A 16,400-nucleotide genomic window follows, 5' to 3' on the forward strand; every position below is an offset into this window, starting at 1 on the left:
TAATTGAAACCCTCAGCTGCCGACAGGTGTTGTTGACATACCTTGATGGGGACAACTGAAAATGTGTGCCCCGACCGGAACTCGAACCCGGGATGCTCTGCTTACATGGCAGACGCTCTATCAATCTTTTTTTTTTTTAATATAATTTTGTTCGTTGCATCTGCTCGGAGCGGACGTCGCAAGACAACCGTTTCAGTTCGTCGTTGAGCCATTAACTCAGTTTTTTTTTTTTTTTTATTACAGAGGGCAGCTAGCCCCTCTGACCGAACACGCTGATTTACCGTGCCGGCATTAATTATCATTGATTCTAGAGAAGCTGCACGGTCATCTGTGGTATCTGGCCTTTCGAGAACAGTTACTATCTTCATATATAGTTAAATGGCTACCCGGCCATTGACCTTCGCCTGTGCGAGTGCGCATAGGTTGCCCGAACTCATACGGGAATCGTCAACTTAAGTGGACGCGAGTAACGAGTGGATGGACAAAGTATCTATTAAGTACATTACGTATGTAGATTGTGGACAGTTGGAAATGTGGGTCTCACGGGAAGCGCGCAAGGCGTAAGTCCCTGCAGTCGCGCTATTCATATGTGTCCTCGGTGGCTCAGATGGATAGCCGCCACGGTAGCTCAGCGTGTTCGGTCAGAGGGTTAGCTGCCCTCTGTAATAAAAAAAAACTCAGTTAATCAATCAACAACGAACTTAAACGGATGTCTTACGACTTCCGCCCCGAGCAGATGCAACGAGCAAGTATGAGATTAAAAAAAAAAAAAAAAATGGATAGAGCGTCTGACATGTAAGCAGGAGACCCCGGGTTCGAGTCCCAGTCAGGGCACACATTTTCAGCTGTCCCCATCAAGCTACGTCAACAACGCCTGTCGAAAGCTAAGGGTTTCAATTAATTATCTTTTATTAGACAATATCCCAACAAATTTTAGCGTCTAATTGATTTTTGACTGAAAAAAAATATCCTCTTCTACTTTCAAAGTGACGGAAGATAAATAATATTCAGTTAACACTTGAACAAATAAAACACCTTGTTTTTCTACGTCATCTTACTGAACATGAAAATAAGTCGATCAAAGAGTAGAAACTAAGTGTTTCTAGTTTTCTTTCAAAATGGTTAAAATGGCTCTGAGCACTATGGGACTTAACTGCTGAGGTCATCAGTCCCCTATAACTTAGAACTATTTAAACCTAATTAACCTAAGGACATCACACACATCCATGCCCGAGGCAGGATTTGAACCTGCGACCGTAGCGGTCGCACGGTTCCAGGCTGTAGCGCCTAGAACCGCTCGGCCACTCCGGACGGCAGTTTTTCTTTCAAAATCTGTTTGGATTCGCCAACGTACATCGTACGTAATGCTCTAAAATCAGTTCAACTCTTTAATTTTTTTTTTCGTTACTTCTGTAGTCGAAAATTTCCTTTAACGTCTGCAAGCTGTGAAAAATAAAATCGGTATTCTTAAGGCTTTCCTATAACAATGAAACATTGTCCACTAATATTTGTTACCATTTTGTTTGATTAAAAATCTATTTTGACTATGCTGTCTTCGTACATAGTGGTTCAGTTTTCACTATCTGAAAATGTTCCTTCACTGACTGAAAATGGAGATATATTAGGACTTACTAGGAGAAACAGGAACCAAATTAATGAACGAAGAACAATCTGAAGAGGGAAACACGTGTATGACCGCAGTGGAAAACAAATGAAGATGTGCAATACATATTGCTTTTGCGAATGGATGGTACTTGAATCATGGAAACTCTCCCATGCATTCCCGGAGATAGGAAAATGTCTAGATGACGGAAGATTACATTAAAATCTATAAGAGCAACGTGGATGCAAATATCTGAAGATCGTAATGCATGGACAATCTAAAAGAGACGTTTATCCAACAGCGGATATAAAACATCCGTTGATGATGTAACAAATGTTAGATTCTTAAGAAATAGTGACAGTACATATTATTTTTAAATTAGTTTAGAGATGTGAGTAAACGGTAATCGTTTTGTTTTTATTTTTACCCCTCATAAAATGTAATTTTAGTCTTCAGGGCACGATTGCACCAGAACTAGAAGCCACCGTTCTAGGTATATCACACGAGATTTCGTTGTGTGAAATCAACCTTCAACACATTTCTATAATTTCTTACACTCCTTAGTTGTTCAGGCTAACAAAACACACAGATACACAAACACACACACACACGCACACACACACACACACACACACACACACAAACATATACTGAAGAGCCAGAGAAACTGGTAAACCTGCTTAATATCGTGTATGGCCCCCGCGAGCACGTAGAAGAGCCGCAGCACGACGTGGCATGGACTTGACTAATGTCTGAAGTAGTGCTGGAGGGAACTGACACCATGAATCCTGCAGGGCTGTCCATAAATCCGTAAGAGTACGAGGGGTTGGATACCTCTTTTGAATACCATGTTGCAAGGCATCCCAGATATGCCCAGTAATGTTCATGTCTGGGGAGTTTGGTGGCAAGCGGAAGTGTTTAAAGTCAGAAGAGTGTCCTTGGACCCACTCTGTAGCAATTCTGGACGTGTGGGGTGACGCATTGTCTTACTGAAATTCCCAAGTCCGTCGGAATGCGCAATGGACTTGAATGGATACAGTTGATCAGACAGGATGCTTGCGTACGTGTCAGCTATCAGAGTTATATCTAGACGTATCAAGGGTCCCATATCACTCCAACTATACACGCCGCACACCATTACAGAGCCTCCACCAGCTTGAACAGTTCCCTGCTTATATACAGGGTCCATGGCTTCATGAGGTTGTCTCCATAACCGTCCACATCCATCCACTCGATACAATTTGAAACGAGACTCGTCCGACCAGGGAACATGTTTCCACTCATCAACAGTCCAAAGTCGGTGTTGACGGGCCCAGGAGAGGCATAATGCTTTGTGTCGTGCAGTCATCGAGGGTATATGAGGGGGCCTTCGGCTCCGAAAGCGCATATCGATGATATTTCATAGAGTGGTTCGCACGCTGACACTTGTTGATGACCTGGCATTGAAATCTGCAGCAATTTGCGGTAGGGTTGCACTTCTGTCACGTTGAATCATTCTCTTCAGTCGTCGTTGGTCGCGCTCTTGTAGGATCTTTTTCCGATGTCGTACATTTGATGTTTTACTGGATTCCTGATATTCACGGTACACTCGAGAAATGGTCGATACCGGAAAATCCTCATTTAATCTCTACCTCGGAGGTGCTGTGTCCCATCGCTCATGCGCCGACTATAACACTACGTTCAAACTCAATTAAATTTTGATAACCCGCCATTGTCGCAACAGTAACCCATCTAACAGCTGCGCCAGATACTTGTCAGCTTATGTAGGTGTTGCTGACCGCAGCGAGAGTAATACTGCTGGCTTATAACATATTTACCTAATTTCTGAAGAAATTTGTAAGTTCTGAATCCACATGTGTGTAAAGATATAACTATTACATAAATCATTGTGTGTAACAATCAAACGGTTCACATTATTACCTTAATACATTGAAGAAAAACTTGTAGAAAAGTTTTGTGTGCAACGTATCGCACCAATTAACCTTGCCAACATTTGTTATACTCTATGAAAATACGTTGTGCTGCCTCTTAACGTTAGACAAGAACCAACTTCCGTTCAGCGTTAGCACATCGGGGACGGAGATGTACACAGGCCAAGAGTTCGGCTGTTCACTTACTCAATGGAGGAGTATGCAGAGTCAATTTGCGTTTTCGTCATAAGTCATTAGCAAGTCGCGGTTTGCAGTAATGCTTTGCTCTGTGACACGCAGTGAGTACATACTAGGAATTACTTTTTCCCGTTTGACTAGCGTTTTATCAATAGTGTGTGGAGTGTGTTTTCTTTATTTCTCAAAAGAGTTCGTATTCTCTTCCTATTTGGTTGCTACAGAACTCCAGCTTTCCTTCTTATGTCATTGCATGGATGTATTGTCTCTTCGTGTCAATGAGGTAATCTATACGTCACAGTCTCGGTGTTTCAACGCGCGGTCGTCTTCCTTTTCTGTAGTTCAGCTGAACCCTTGTTTTCTGTTATATTAATAGTTCGTTTATACAGGGTGGCGCACGAAATGTGTTACCAATTGTTTCTTTCGCAATTTACGACGCACGTTAGATATCCCGCTAGGATCTCTACAGCAGTACCAGCAGAGCTTGGAAGAACAAATGAGTTACGAAATGACGTGTAATTCACGATACTGCCGCTAGGAGACTAGTAAGCAGCAATGGCTGATAATGGAGGACTGACGACACGGCAACGATCGGCAATTGTGTTACTTTTTCATGAAACGAAAAGCCTTGTTGTGACTCAGAGGCGTTTTCGACAACAGTTTAACACACGATGGGTCCCTTGCAAGAAGAACATCCAAAGGTTGTACGATAAATTTGTACAGGAAGGAACAATATTAGAAGTGTAGCGACCTCGGCCTAAGCCTGTTTGTTCACCGGAGAATATTGAAGCGGTACGAGTTGCTGTACAGAGAAGTCCCGGAAAATCGTGTAGAGAGGCAGCAGTGCAACTGGGAATATCCAGACGCTCCGTTCAATGCATTCTTAAAAGTGACCTCCATATGTACCCATACAAGATGACCTGTGCACAAAAGCTCACTGTAGAACGCAAGCAGCAGAGACTACTGTTTGCTCAGTCGGCGGAGGATAGGGAAGAAACTCTCAACAACGTTTGGTTTTCAGACGAGGCGCATTTTCATTTAGACGGTGTGGTTAACAAACAAAATGTACGCTTTTGGGCCACTGAAAACCCACAAGTGCTTCATGAACGACAACATTATGCTCCGAGGATTACAGCGTGGGCTGCAATTTACAGTCACGGACTTACTGGACCCTTTTTCTTTGAAGAAACTGTGAACAGCAAGTGTTATTTGAGCATTCTTCGCAACAGCTTCATTCCACAGCTTCTTGCTACTGCCTTGCCATTCAACACGCTGTGGGTCATGCAAGATGGAGCAAGGCCACGTACTACAAACACTGTGTTGGAGTTTTTACACGGGCATTTCGACATGCGGATCATTTCACAAATGTTTCCAGGTCGCTTCAATGACGGACGAAATTGCCCCCTCAATAGTCGAGACCTCAATCCATGTGACTTTTTTCTTTGGGGGTACCTAAAGGAAAAAATTTTCCCGAAACGTCCACGTGATTTAATGGAGCTCAGAAGACTTATTCTTCAAGCTTGCAGTGAAATTACGGAAGATATGTGCCGTAGGGTAATCACTAACTTCAGTGTTGTTTGAAGGAAGTTAGGAAACGAAATGGTGGACATATTGAGCATGTGCTGAGTTAGAATAAATCTCCATGGACGGCTCTTCATTGTAGTATATGTTCCTTTCAGATTGTATTGACAATAAAGTTTATATTCAAAAACAAAATGGTAACACATTTAGTGCGCCATCCTGTAGGATAAGTAATTGCAACTAACGTTATTCAATTGTTCCAAAAATGTGTCTGCACACATTTGATGCTGTAGTCGAGAATGTTTACAGCTGGTGTTAAGATAATTCATTCACTTTAAATCACGTTTATTAATATAGTACTTTCGTAACAATGAGTTAGTATCAGAATTGCTGTATCATTACCGTGTGATATTTTCCGCGGTGTAAAAACTCTAAGGACTGATCAATTAGAGGATACGGAACAAGAAAGGTCCAATGAACTTAGCCGCGTGGGATTATCCGAGCGGTCTGGGGCGCTGCAGTCCTGGACTGTGCGGCTGGTCCCGGCGGAGGTTCGAGTCCTCCCTCGGGCATGGGTGTGTGTGTGTGTGTGTGTGTGTGTTTGTCCTTAGGATAATTTAGGTTTAGTAGTGTGTAAGCTTAGGGACTGATGACCTTAGCAGTTAAGTCCCATAAGATTTCACACACATTTGAACATTTTTTTCCAATGAACTTATGTCTGGAAATGTATGGTTTACATGATAGAGATCATTTATTCAATCATGCTTTGTTACAGAGACTGCGGTCGAATAGCGCTGTACCATGCAGCAGCCACAGTTACAGTATGCATGCTTTCCTCCTAGAGGGTGGTACTGTTCCTCATACGCCATGCGCTAGCGCCCTCTCCTGCCACAGTAATTTGTAATGTTGTATCCCAGTCACTTCTCTTGGTGACTCACCTTGTAGTGGATGTGATACAGCACTGTACACAATGGTTCCGTATTCGATTGGAGAGCTTGCTGACGTGGTGTTTCGTTACCGAAAGGCAAACGACAACGGGCGGCGGGCAGCAAGGTTGTATCAGGAGACTTATCTTTGCCAAAGACAACGACAGCATTTAACGTTTGCAACAGTGTTTCGCTGTTTGTGTGTAACAACTTTTGATTGAATAAATGGTCTCTATCATGTTAACCATGCATTTCCAGACATAAGTTTGTTAGACCTTTTATGTTCTGTATCCTCTTGTAATGTCTCTTGCAGCGGTCTCTCCGCGATATTTTCAGAAATTTTAAAAATTATATAACTCAGTACATATCTAGAAATATCTCTTCTTATCTTACCGATTCCTAAACTTTAATATACGATGATTATCAATGCGAAGTAGTTTCAAGCCCTATTATTCCTTGGAGCGTCCATTTACTCCATGGAATAGCATCTCTGATATCTGTTTTCTCTTATGAAAAGAATGAAGGAGATCTTGCCGATTAGCCGTGAAAGAAGGAGGATGTATATGTACGTATTGTTGAGCTAGTCGCCATCTTGATGAGATTCTGTATAAGAAGGAATTTAATACATGAACTAAACTAAAGTAAGTGTGGTCGCGTATTATTTAACTGTTTATTATTGACAGTGTCTGCTTACTACGCTGTGTTGCACGGGATCAGTGGGGAACGTCTGATTTACACAGGACGAACCTGCCGTTTTGTATGCTCAAGATATCCAGTTCAAATAAATAGGCTAACACGGTCTTACCAGCAGATCTCCGGTCTTCCCCATGTGATCACCGAAAGTTAATAATCATTACAAATGTTTTCAGGAGATCGACTGACAATTTTCGTCGCACCGAGACTTTGAAATTGCTTCACTGCTTTATGGAATTTAAGTTAAGCTCAATTTAATCGGGATAGAACAGTATTGAACTGTGTGAATGCCATAAGCCTACTTTGTGAATGAAAATTCCCTTAATATACGCATGTTTTTTACTATCCTGATCAGAGAAGCTAAATCAGGCCGGTGTGAGAGAGGTTTTTAAATTTTTTGAATACCACAAAAAAATATTAAACTCTCATCGATCAATCCCTGAACTTTGTACAAGGAGCAATAAATCACCATGTATAAAATATGATGGGTTCTGATTTGTGACTGAGTTTTGACTTTCAAAAGAGTTTCTTTCTTTAGTTTTACGTTACAAAAACTACTTTTCAATTTCCATGGCATTTTTCCAAGTCACACATTGATCTAAATTTTCAAGATATTATTTTCAGTGTATGTTCTTCTATTATCTGGGACATTGTTTTCAATTTCGGAAATGGGACTTCGGTCGCAAATGTTTTAAGAGTACTGTTTTCTAAATTCTCCCTTTACGTCCTGTTACCTTTAATATGCAACAGTTCCGAAATAACAACCAGAATATACTGGACAAGCTGCAATGTAAATTAAACTTCAGTTTCTCTGGTGTTCTGTCAACCAGATATTAATATACAGGACAAAGATTTAAATTACGTGTTCAACTACATCCCTCCCCGCCATTCTCTATTTATTTCAGAGTGAAAATAATATTAAAACACGGCCGTCACTTTTATAATTAAATAATTTTTGGCCTGTAATGCATGATTCAGACACGCCTGGCTATTACTGGCTGTGCTCAACTAGTTCGCAGCTGAATAATTGTCGCATGAATTAATAAGGTAAATCTAAACAGGTTGTCGCTAGTAAGTAGCGATAATTACTGAAGTTAATATTTCTTCTTGTGCGGTGATGAATTGCTAAATTAGTAGCGTGCACTTTTAAATGATGTACTAATCACATAAACGTTGACTAAGTCAACAGGCAGTTTATAATGCCTGAACAGTGAAGCCACCAGGCATTTCCAAGTCACTGTCATTCAATTTTCATAGAGAGTCTGGCCAGTTTTACAAATATTTTTTGCCATCTTTTGGCATAATTTATTTTCTCGATGGTGGTCTTATACATTGCCAATTATCTCATAAGCTTCGTGTTTGCGGACTCAAGTTTACTGGAGCGCTTTCGCTTTTGTTATTGTATACTTTTCCCCCGTGTTAGTTACCGTTACTAATTATTCCAATACATCCTGTATGTTACACTGCGTGCAGTGGTTTCCATCAAATAGTTTCAGTGAACAATCAGTTTATTTGACGTTAATGCGTAATAACTTCTTTTCCTGAACTGCAACCTTACGTGACCTTCATACTAACCGGAAATCACCAGGATGATATTTAATGATTTCTGGTATTCTCTCAGTATAGTAAGGTTCGCCGTCTTGTAACGGATTGCTCCAGATCGATGTTTTTATAATTTATTATTGGAATACTGGATGTGTTGAGTTTCTGACATCCGGTACTTGGTTGCAGTCCAGGGCATACGAGAGTAACATATAAAACGCGCGGGAACAGTGCTATTCGACAAATATTCAGTAAACAATATATGCCGAAACGCAAGGTTTAGCGTACCAGGATATTATGGTGTAGAAATTAGCGGTTTCTAGAACTACAATAGGCGATTTTCCTCCCATTATAAGCGAAAGATAATGGGGTTAAGCAGTCTTATTTAATAGAACACGAGTTAATCGGTGGTAGCCGAGACTGGTTAATAGATCTGGCGACAAATTGAAGACAGGTACATGATCTCATGGCCAGTTCTCGGAATTTTAACATCCCAGACGTGTAACGTGTTAGGTGCCCACCACTCCAGGGCTTCAGATGTAGTCTGTCCTTTCCTCCGTACTCCCTAAATAACTGTCGCTTGTAAGATTATATCTACATGAACAGTAAACAAGTTATTTTGCAATTGACGATGGTTAACCCACGAATTTCTAGATCTGGCTGTAATAAAAGAGATCTGCAGAAACACTGCAAAATAAGAAAGTGACAGAATCAAAACCATGTCGTACTCAATGGTATTCAAGGCACCGTTAGCACACTCCTAGAGTCAGTCCAAGATGACATTAGTGTCAGTACCCTTATCAACTGCAGTAAAGTTACGTCGAGAGCGTTACGAAGATGGCAGCAGAATCACCAAACTAGGTAATCATCGAGGATACGTAAAAACAAAGTCCATTTCATAAAAGAAATTTTATTTAATTTATTTATAGAGATTTTCCACTGTACATAGGTTTAACTCCATCGTAACAAATACCAGAAAATTATTACATCCGTTACATAAGATCTTAATTTATCTCCTCAGGACGTCCTTCCAAGTGTTTCGATCTTGCATATCCTCTTCCTCTTCACCAAATCCTCTCATTGTTAATTGTGCCTCTTGACGCCACGTGGTCACAGGACATCCTCTTCTCTTCTATCTCTCCGGTTTCCACTTCAGGATCATGTTCGGTTTTCTGGCTTCCTCCATGCTTCTCACATGCACGTACCATCGTAAGTTCCTTCGACTCATCATGTCATGTACACTTTCTCTTACTGCCATTCTCTTTATTATTTCGTCGTTCGTTATTTTCTCTTTTATAAAAATTCTCGGCTGATCTTCTCCAGACGTTCATTTCTACTGTTTGCAGTTTTTTTTTACGTGTTTCAGATTAGTAATGCAGTTCTGCACCCCGTACATTACTATGCTCTCTTGTGTCGATTTATATATGATTCTTGTAGTTTGGATTATTACATATCTGCTACATAAGGTTGAGATCAGAATCCAAAAGACCTTCCTTGCACTGCTAATTCTTCTATTAATTTCTACCTCTGATTTTCCCTCCATCTCTGAAATGGATTGTAAATAACAGAAAGTATTGATCTTCTCAATATTCTTTCCCTCTATATGCACTCCTGGAAATTGAAATAAGAACACCGTGAATTCATTGTCCCAGGAAGGGGAAACTTTATTGACACATTCCTGGGGTCAGATACATCACATGATCACACTGACAGAGCCACAGGCACATAGACACAGGCAACAGAGCATGCACAATGTCGGCACTAGTACAGTGTATATCCACCTTTCGCAGCAATGCAGGCTGCTATTCTCCCATGGAGACGATCGTAGAGATGCTGGATGTAGTCCTGTGGAACGGCTTGCCGTGCCATTTCCACCTGGCGCCTCAGTTGGACCAGCGTTCGTGCTGGACGTGCAGACCGCGTGAGACGACGCTTCATCCAGTCCCAAACATGCTCAATGGGGGACAGATCCGGAGATCTTGCTGGCCAGGGTAGTTGACTTACACCTTCTAGAGCACGTTGGGTGGCACGGGATACATGCGGACGTGCATTGTCCTGTTGGAACAGCAAGTTCCCTTGCCGGTCTAGGAATGGTAGAACGATGGGTTCGATGACGGTTTGGATGTACCGTGCACTATTCAGTGTCCCCTCGACGATCACCAGTGGTGTACGGCCAGTGTAGGAGATCGCTCCCCACACCATGATGCCGGGTGTTGGCCCTGTGTGCCTCGGTCGTATGCAGTCCTGATTGTGGCGCTCACCTGCGCGGCGCCAAACACGCATACGACCATCATTGGCACCAAGGCAGAAGCGACTCTCATCGCTGAAGACGACACGTCTCCATTCGTCCCTCCATTCACGCCTGTCGCGACACCACTGGAGGCGGGCTGCACGATGTTGGGGCGTGAGCGGAAGACGGCCTGACGGTGTGCGGGACCGTAGCCCAGCTTCATGGAGACGGTTGCGAATGGTCCTCGCCGATACCCCAGGAGCAACAGTGTCCCTAATTTGCTGGGAAGTGGCGGTGCGGTCCCCTACGGCACTGCGTAGGATCCTACGGTCTTGGCGTGCATCCGTGCGTCGCTGCGGTCCGGTCCCAGGTCGACGGGCACGTGCACCTTCCGCCGACCACTGGCGACAACATCGATGTACTGTGGAGACCTCACGCCCCACGTGTTGAGCAATTCGGCGGTACGTCCACCCGGCCTCCCGCATTCTCACTATACGCCCTCGCTCAGAGTCCGTCAACTGCACATACGGTTCACGTCCACGCTGTCGCGGCATGCTACCAGTGTTAAAGACTGCGATGGAGCTCCGTATGCCACGGCAAACTGGCTGACACTGACGGCGGCGGTGCACAAATGCTGCGCAGCTAGCGCCATTCTACGGCCAACACCGCGGTTCCTGGTGTGTCCGCTGTGCCGTGCGTGTGATCATTGCTTGTACAGCCCTCTCGCAGTGTCCGGAGCAAGTATGGTGGGTCTGACACACCGGTGTCAATGTGTTCTTTTTTCCGTTTCCAGGAGTGTATAAGTTATGTGGGTCATTAATGAAGTACTTTGTTTTCTGATAGTTAATCTTCAACACCCACTTTCTGTATTCCATTGATAATTGGTTACGTATATAATTTGCATCCCACCATCTTGTGCTATAACTATTGGATCATCAGCAAATAGTAAGTGATGTAAATAAACTCCATCTTTAGTTTCCAGCCCCATCCCATCGCAATTACGAGACCATGTCTTAAGTCTTATGTTTATCTAGATTATAAATAATTTTGACCATAGGGGTAGCCTTGTAGCAGACACTTGCTTGTTCTAAATTTCTGTGAAAGTGTATTACCAATTTTCAATTGAAATATGTTATCTTTATTTTTTCTTATATTATTTTAATTAAAGGACACTGTATGTTCGCCATATGTAATGCTGCCCAAGATAGTTTATCGAGGCAGTATGTTTTTCTACATCTATGAAAAAGAATCTTATGTTTTTTTTTGATTTTTCCCTATCTTTCTCTAAGATCTGCTGTAAAGTGAAAATATTGTCTGCACATGATCTACCAGCTATGAAGCCACGTTGTTCTTCGTGGGTCTTAGAATTTACTTCCAGCTTATTTTAATTATTTTCTCAAAAATTGTCATTAATATATTTATAACACAAATTCCTCGATAGTTCTAGCTGCTTTTGCGATCCCCATTCTTCATTTCTTCATGTACTGAATCTCCGTTGAACATTTTTTTGAATAGCCGTGTTATTAGTTTCACTATCTTCTCACCACCATATTTTAAGAACTCCAGATTGATACCGCCAGGTCCAGGTGGTTTACCGTTCTTCCCTGTTCTTAATACCTTACTAACCTTGCTTTCTAAAGTTTGGATCTTTCTTCGCTTCTTATGCCTTTTCTTCCACTGTTCCTTTCTCCAGGTACTCTTCTCAACCCCCATTTAATAATTTACGGAAATATTCTTCCCATTCCTTTGGTGATACCAGTTGAAGATTGGTCTTGGCTTTCGTCTCGTGTCGAAGTCCTTTTAATACTGACCACGCTTCTTTCGCTCTACCAAATTTATTTTACTATTGATATTGGCACGTGTCCTCTCCCATACTTCCTTCTTTGCTATCCTTAGTCTTTTTTTTCACTTAACTCTTCTTTTCCTTGTTGATTGTTCTTGTTGCTTCCGATTTATCATTCAGCCGGTGGTTGAATGCGTTCCTCTTTTTCTTTAACTGCCACCTCTACTTCCTGCGACCACCATTCTGCTGTACGGCTGTTTCTCCTTGTGCCCAGCACCTCTGTAGCTATATTTATAATAGTGGATTTTATGTATTCATATATCTCCTCTGTACTTTTTCAAATGGGTCTTCCAATGTCCTTTCCATTCTGGCAGCAACGAATGTTAGTATAATTTCTGATGTGTCGACAGAAGTGCCGACACAGTGTAGTTTGAGGTGACCGAAATACACGCTATAAGCTCACGCAGGATGGCGTGAGGTCTGAAACTGGATACGTAATGAATGCTATAAAGAAAAGTACGTAGCTTCTGGAAAACTTAACTTTAATCCATCCTTGTGGTACATCGCTCTTGATGAGACAAGTGAGACTCTTTAGATACAAGCTATGTAAGGCTACTGGCGCCTTGCTAGGTCGTAGCGATGGACTTAGCTGAAGGCTATTCTAACTATCTGCTCCGCAAATGAGCGAGGCTTCGTCAGTGTGCATCGCTAGCTACGTCGTCCGTACAACTGGGGCGAGTGCTATCCCGTATCTCGAGACCTGCCTTGTGGTGGCGCTCGGTCTGCGATCACACAGTGGCGACACGCGGGTCCGACATGTACTAATGGACCGCGGCCGGTTTAAAACTACCACCTAGCAAGTGTGGTGTCTGGCGGTGACACCACAATTTCATCTTGTAGGCTGTCAATACTTACGTGTAGATTTTGAGCTTTCTCAGCACAATTCGTTTTGGTGTTATTAGAGTTATTCTTTGCATTCTTCCACGGCCAAAAACTCTTAATTTTTACTAGATAATGGTTTGATCCACACTGGGCTCCTCTATAAGATTTAACATCTGCTGCCTTGAAACTACTTGCCTGTCTAATGATAGCGTGATCTATTATAGAACAAAGTTCTGTCGTATTCTGTTGTCAAGTATATTTATGAGTGTCCTCGTGTTTCAAAAATGTATTTGTATTTTTCAGATCAAACTGTTCACAAATTTCAATCAATCGTTCTCCATTGTCATTATATTCCATCTATCCACACTTTCCCAATATCGTACTTGATTCTCTAATTCCGCTTCTTCCACTCATATCCCCCATGATACTCAGTTCCTTCCTCCTCGGATTTTTCCGTAGTCCCCCGAAGGATCGTCCAGATAGCATCTTCCTCATGGCCTCTTGCATCATTCTTGGGTGCATATAACTAATAATTACAACTCCCTGACAAATAGTCATTTCTACCTCAATAATACGTTCACTAATAAATTTCCATTTTGTGAATCTTTTTTTCCATGCTTTCTTTATTGTAAAGGAGACTCCTGCCTTGGCTCTTATCGTTTTGGACTCCCTACTCCAATTGTCTACATAATTACCAAGTTCTTCTTCTTCTTTGTCTTTCCTTTTAGTCTCAGAAAGTACGACAACAACGATTTTGATCCTGTCAAATTCTGTGGGTCATATATTCAACTTAGTGGAGATACCTTGCATTCCAGAATCCAAATGTCATTTTCCTTTTTTCTTCGTCAGTTCGTCTTCCAAGATTCCAGTTTTCCGGAGGCATATTATTAGGTTCTCTCGCATTTTAATTTTTTCACGTGACTGAGGAGTTGGCACACTGCACAACCCCCCCAACCTGGGGGGCCAGGTCACTTATTCTCAAAGTTTTCTTCCTTCAGACTCAATCAAATTGTATAGCGCAAGTGGTGTTATTAAAGCACGATTTATTGCTGAATGAAAAAACAAAACATTATGAGTCTGTGAGTGGAAAGAATTTTATGGAATAATATAGTCAGAGTAGGTTCTCTTGCGATGAATACAGAAGGTGATACTGCCACCTGTATGCGTAATTTCAGATCAAGGAAATTTAGGTTGCCGTTCGCCTTTTGGATTTCTTTTGAAAATTTAGTTTTATCTTGGAAGCCGTTAATGGTGTTAAATCATCATCATCATCATCTTGGACAGTTTCCAGCCACTGGCTGGGTCTGTCGGGAACACAAGCCTCTCCATCGTGTTCTGTCTTTCCACCATTCCCCCTCTTCCACCTTCGTCCAGTTCTCTCCTCTTCTCGTCACACATTCCTTCACTCCCTTCACCCATCTATCTCGTGGTCTTCCTCTGGGCCTCTTCCCCTCCAGTTGCAGATCAAACATCCTCTTTGGAATTCTTCCCTCATCCATTCTCTTCATGTGTCCATACCACTGCAGTCTTGATTTTTCTATCCTGTCCTGTACTGGTTCCTCCTTTAGTCTTTCCCTCACATACACATTTCGCAATCTGTCTCGTCTTGTTACACCCAACCTGCTCCTCTGGAACTTCATTTCGCTAGCCTGTATTCTACTTTTGTCGCTTTTGTGCATTACCCATGTCTCACTTCCGTATGCCAATATGGGGACAAAGTAGGTTCGGTATATAATTCCCTTGGATTTCTGTGGCACCTCTTTGCTCCAAATAAGCCCCCTAATCCATTTGTAGAACTGCCCTGCTTTTCTGCATCTTTCATTTATTTCCATTGCGTTTCCCCCCTTACTTTCAATCACGCTTCCCAGGTACTTGAAGTTCTCTACCACTTGTAGTTTTTCCCCTCCACAAGTTATATCCACATTTGGCCTATTCGTCTTCCTTGTTGTGACAATTATTTCACTTTTCTTTGCAGAGAAATGCATTCCATATTGTGCTGCCGTTGCCTCCCATGCATCTAACTGCTCTTGCACCTCCTTCTCGCAATTTCCCCATAACATCAGGTCATCGGCAAAAAGCACTGCTTTCATTTTATGATCTCCAATTGCATCTGACACTTGCTGTAGGATTTCATCCATAACAATAATAAACAATAAAGGCGAAAGTGCACTTCCCTGTCGTAGCCCATTTTCCAGCTTGAACCATGCAGTACGTTCCCTCCCCACTTTCACACAACTCTCACTTCCCTCATAGATTTTTCTGACTTTTCGTGTTATCTCTTCATCTATCCCTTTTGCGTTCAGCACATCCCAGAGCTTGTCCCTACAGATACTGTCATACGCCTTCTCAATATCTAAAAAGGCCATGATTAAGTCCTTCCCGTGTTAAATAATAAACCTAATTCTTGGTCATTTCCATCAAACTCAAAAATTAAGTCGTCTACATAACGGGCATAGAATCGTATTTTACTCATTAATTCTGACTTAGTTTTGACGAAGCCATCTTCAAGGGAGATAATGAAAATGCCAGCTAGGATGCCAGCTAAGGAACCACCTATCGCAAGACCAAAGGATTGAACATAAAATTTACCCTTAAAAGTAAAATAATTGCATTTGAGCACTACTTTCAACAACCTCATCAGTTCTGTAATTTGCACTCAGTTAACTTTTTATTTATTAACAGCTTTTTTCAATGGCTTCGAGTGTCACTTCAATAGGAACGGTCGTGTATAGATTTGTAATACTAAATGACAACAGCCCAGCATGACGAGTACATTTGAGCGTTTTCATGTTACTAATCAGGTCTTGCCTATTTTTAACGGAAAAATTACTCTTAACAGTAAAAGATGCCTGGAGATTACCTTGCAAGTGCCTAACTAACTTGGGGTGAGCACTCCCTATACTGTTTACGGTCGGGCTGATCGGATGCTGGTTCTTGTGAAGCTTAAACTGCCTTCTTACAACGGGGACTTTGGGTTCATAGTCACGAACCATTTTGTTCTAAAATTACCCTAACAAGTTTCCAGTAGTGTTTAAACAGTTCCGAAATTCTTTTTGCAGGTTAACGGTGGGATCTGTACTAATTGCGGCGATGACATTTTCCTCAAATATTTTAA

The sequence above is a fragment of the Schistocerca serialis genome, chromosome 2 (genome assembly GCF_023864345.2).
Source record: "Schistocerca serialis cubense isolate TAMUIC-IGC-003099 chromosome 2, iqSchSeri2.2, whole genome shotgun sequence".
In the NCBI taxonomy this organism is placed as follows: domain Eukaryota; kingdom Metazoa; phylum Arthropoda; class Insecta; order Orthoptera; family Acrididae; genus Schistocerca; species Schistocerca serialis.